We start from the raw sequence: 5,508 nt of genomic DNA on the forward strand, positions 1-5,508 counted from the left end.
GGTCCCATTTGGGACCAGTCCCAAGGGACCAGTCCCTTGCCCAGGTATAATCCTGAAGCATGACCTGTTTGATTGACATGTCTAAATGTGCTGGATTTTGACATGTTGGATGATTGGTCGAAATGTGGCTGCATGTGATTGGTGATGATGTGAGATATATACATTTGGTTACGTGTAATTGGTGATAATATGAGATATGTGGATGTGTAGGATTTTTGGTTACATGTGGCTTAATGTAACAGGTGTTTGATATTTTTTAGTATTAATGGCACATATTAATAACAATATGATATTAAATAGTGATTATGCTTTATTGGGCATCCCAAAGGTCTAATTAAAACTTTGTTAATCCAAATAAGAAGATATAGAGATTGATGATTGGTGGATGTGTTTAATCCCTTCACATTCACATTAAATATCTATATATATTTATGTGATATGATATCATTCCACCATTTATACTTTATTGGGCATCCCAAAGGTCTAATTAAATTCCATCACAAAGATATATGTATATTTGTGTTCCAAAAGTTTTTCAAAGTTCTATTGAGATTTAAATTCTTGCACTCCACTTTAATCCTACAAATTTATTTATTTATTTTTTGTCTTGATGGGTTGGGTTTACACAATGTTTGTCTATAATTGGAGTTCATTTCTAATAGTTTTCCTTTTTTCTGTATATCATCTTATATCTTTGTTTTTTCAAGGGCAATTGCATGATGTCTCTGTGAAGCAAGCTTAATACCATTATGCCACATGGACTTTGTGATGGAGCAGCTTGATATGATCGAAAGGAAAGAAATCATGGAAACGAAAGATCAGAAGAGCTACTGCTTAAGGATGGAAGGGGTCATGTGTGGTTGCTCGCTTGGTTATTGCTAGGTTATTGCAGGCATTTTTGATACACTGGATAAAAGATTTTAATATTCTATTGATGAATAATATTTTATTTTAATTGCATATTAATTTTATGTGAAAAAGCAATATTTTATTGCATGTATTTTTTGATATACTGGATAAAAGAATTAATAATAGTAATTTTTTTCATTTTTACACATTTATATATACTTATTCAATCCAATTTGCTAAAATCAATTATAGTGGATATATATATTGTCAAATATATTTAATTCAAAGTGTTAATATTAATTATAGTGTTTTTTGAATCGGACACTTTTGGAATAACTTTAACTTGTTATTTTTTTGGACCAGATAGTTAATGCTCTATTAGTTGTTGGGCCGAGTTTTTATTTCAAATTGTTTACTACTGTATGAATTGTTTGGCCAAGTTTTATTTCAAATTTGTTTACTATTTAATTAGGTAATTTTTCAGTACACTGTCATCGTCTCTACCTTGCCGTCTTGTGTCCATTTTTGTTTTTTCTTTGATTTCTTCAACTACTGCTTTTTGTTTGTTTAAAGTTTCTATAGTATCTAAACAATATTTTGTAAGAATGTAAGTAATATTTACTTCTTCCCTTTTTCTTTTTTAGTTTGCAAGTCTTTGTTTTAATTGTTTATCTATGTAGCTTTGTTTAACATACATCAAATAATGACAGTGAGGATTAAGTATGTGTTTGGGCTTTTATAGTTTTGCAAGATAGATTTTTGAAATTTGATTGTAGCATGAAGACTTGAAATAAAGGGTTCAAGAAAGTGAAGCTTTGTTTGGTTTTTTTTTATTGTTTGAGTTATTATACTGTTGTTCATATTATATTGTAAAGCTCTGTTTGATATGCATCGGATAAATGAGAGTGATGATTAAGTATGTGTTTGGGCTTTTATAGTTTTGCAATATTGATTTTATGTTTGGCTTTTATTTTTGTTCCGGTATTGTTGATAGCATGTCAACCTCAAATCAAGCATCGAAGAAAGGAAATCGCCCTGTTAATGTTAATGTTAGACGCCCTGTTCGTTTTCAAGAAACAAATCTTGAAAAGCAAAATGAAGATTTTCAGTGTTTGATTGATTCTGTTGTTTATAGTGAAAGTGAAGAAGAAGATCAACGACTAGGATATGTGATTACGAAGAGTTCTCAATCCAATAGGAAAAAGAAAACTCTGGACCAGAAAATTAATTACTTGATTGAACTAACAGAAAGTAAACAAAGCAAGCTTACTTCTCATGATAATTCTTGTACCTGTCAATTCAAATACAGAAGTTTATATTTTAGTTCGTAGAAAGAAGTATTATCAGCATAGTCGTAAAAGTATTGTTTTTTTTTATATTGATTTTAACTATTGTATTGATTTAATTGTTTTATTTATTTATCTTGGTGTTGTTTTGTTAAACAGATTGAAATTTTAACTCGGGAGAACCATAAACTTGCTTTAAAGCTGGAAAATTCGCTTGGTAAACTTGAAGTGGTATGTTTGTTAAGGGTTTTATATTTGTCTGCTTTATTGAATTATTTTTATTCGGGATTCATGTTTTTTAATTAGTGTTGTTTGGAAGGTGTTTTGAATATATATGTTCTTTTGCATAACATATATGTGTTTGTTTATATTATAGAACTGTTTTATTCTAATAAAATTTTTTATATTTTTTGATAAATAACTTACAAATATTTGATTTTATTGTAGTATGAGAAACATGTTGAATCATATTCTGGATCTGTGGAGAAATGGAAGGATATGTTTTTGAGTTCAAATGTTTCAAAATATGCTAAAAAGGCAGTGGATATACCTTGTCAATCAAAACCGAGAAAAAACCGTGGTCGCAAACCCAAAAATTCAACTATCCGGCAAAAGGAGTTGGATATATAAGTTATATGTAATTAGTTTTTGTGATACTTTGTTGTTTTTCATAAGGTGTAGTGTTGAATATGATATTTACATTTTTATAATTATGAATTTTTCTTATTTATTGTCCAATTATAATTTATAATTTATCATCCTTAAAATTAATTAATAGTTGGGTTATTTGTTATCGTAATTTATTTTAGGTTATAAAAATTATTTTAAGATTAAGCAAGTATATATTTTGATTTTTTTAGGTTAATGTTATGTATATGTTATTTTTCATTGCTATATATTTCATATTAATACTTATTAACTTGTTGCTAAAATTAATGTATGACATATTTATAACATATTATTGTTCGGAAGGTGGGTTGTTGACAAAAAATAATAAAAAATTTAAGATGATGTTGGAAAATCTGCATATTGTAAGTTAATGAGAAATAGAAACTGTTGTTATTGTATTTGGAATTCAATATATTGTTATTTTATTTATTATATATTAATTATAAAAGAAATGTGTACATTCACATTCTTCATTTGTTATTGTGATGATTTGCCAGTTCCATTTCGTTTGCAGCAATCTGTAACTCCAATGTCATCAAATTAGAAATAATAATGATTGTTGAATGCATGATATCCACCAACCTGTCAATGAGATGTTTCGATTTCTGCCTTTCGGTATTTATATTCTCTACTTTGGTGCCAACATTTTCTATACTCTGTCTCAATTCGTACTGTCTGTTAAGTATTGCTGATTCAACTGTTGAAAAAATGAAAAAAAAAAAAATTAGTTTATGAAAACCAAACAATTATAGAGTTTATGTATATAAAAAAACATAACAAAATGAGTAAAATATCTAGTACCACTTTCAAAGTTCTTTAGATCTGATGTTTTGTCTGGCATTGCGAAATAAACAGTATAAGCAAAAAGCATCAATAAAAATTCAGTACTTTGTGAATTCATTACGAATACAAATTTTCTTAAACTTATAAATAGATAAATATCAAGAGCCGGTTTTAATGGCAACACAAATTGAATGAATAGAAAACAAAAATACATATTTTAAAAAATAATCACAGGGATTAAAGAAGATAAAAAAAACTGCTGGGTAGTGTGCAATGAAACGGTAATAAGTATTTATTTGGTAGTTTAATTATTATTATTAAAAGGTTTGGTAAAAATAGTTATGGCAGTAGATCAAAACAATTGTTCGAACAATGTGCAAGGAAACGGATTCAATGGTTCGGCACACACAGTTATCAAATTAGATTAATAAACAGTTCTCATAACGTGTAGTTAAATGGTGATAATTGTATATTAAATGTAAATATTGATATATATTTATGAAACATACTGATATGAATGTGTTAATAAACATTATACATTTTAAATTTGAATGTCAAATGTTTGTTTTTATGTGTATGTGAATGAATTAAATATATTGCACAAATTTTTAGGTTACTGAATTGTTCACCGGCAAGTTGAAGAATGAAGTTTACCACAATGAAGAGTTAACAATTGGTATTCAAACAATCAAGTTTAATAAATAAGTAAATTTGTTCAAGAAGGTGAAAAACTTTTCGTATAACGTGCACATTAACTGCAACATGTATTTATTAGTTATAAAAATATTATTGAAAATGAATGTGAATCATTAGTTTTTTTTCAAACTGTTCATATTTACATTAATATTTGTAATTCTTCACATTATTATCAAAGAATTTTAGGTATAAAACATTTTAGGTTTATCTAAATGAAAATATTTAATATCAATGTGAAGTTTACCTTTTAAATTAATAGTGACATACATGATTGTCAAGCTTCAATGATTAATGTTATTAATATATGTTATTAATACCCAAAAAAAATATGAAACATGAATTATATTAAGCTATATGTCATAGCAAATCATTTTTATGTATATATTACAAATCATTATCAATGACGTGTACTAAAATCTAAAACTCAAAAATCATGGCTTATAACATGGTATCATGTTTTGGAAAATCGTTTGCATGTTATGTTAATAGCGTACTTTATTATTATGGTTAGGATATAGGATTATGTGATTTGAGATTTTTTGTTCAACAATATAATTTGGAATGCATGTATCATCAGTAAGATTAATTCTGGATAATCACTGGTATATTAAAATTCAGTAAAATATTATGAAGATTCTAATTTGATGTCCTCATATGTCTATTACAAATTGTATTTTACACATACTATTTGGTAATCTACACAACAATTTTGGCAGGTGATATTTTCTAGTGTTGTTATTCTGTCCCAGTGCACAACACTTTCATCTTGTTTGTTACAAATCCCAAATATCTTTCTTTTGATGAGAATCGTTGCTGATGGAGTTAGGGATTTGAAGGTTTCTCTGCAATTTCTCATCCTGACAAAATGGTATGGTTGTTTGACCAACTTGAGTAGAATTTGTATGTCTTTCCTTTCATATATGGTTAGCAGAGCAATTGCGAAGTGATATAGTGCTTGCATTGTATTTGTTCTGCAAGCTGCATTCAGCATCGGTAAACCTGTGTATACATCATTTCAATGAAGACTAAATGTGTTGCAAGCAGTAATAAAGCATGTATATTTTCTGCATTTGCAAATGTTTTTAGAATTGAAAGTCCTTGCAGCATGATTGTTGGTAGCTTGGATCTTTGCTTGTAGATATTTCTTTTACACAATACTTTCTTTGTATTTGCTTGTTAGTTAAGATATTTGCATCTGCAAAATGTTAGATAAATAAAGTGTAAT

Source organism: Pistacia vera, unplaced genomic scaffold (assembly GCF_008641045.1).
Source record: "Pistacia vera cultivar Batoury unplaced genomic scaffold, PisVer_v2 Contig1143, whole genome shotgun sequence".
Classification (NCBI taxonomy): Eukaryota; Viridiplantae; Streptophyta; class Magnoliopsida; order Sapindales; family Anacardiaceae; genus Pistacia; species Pistacia vera.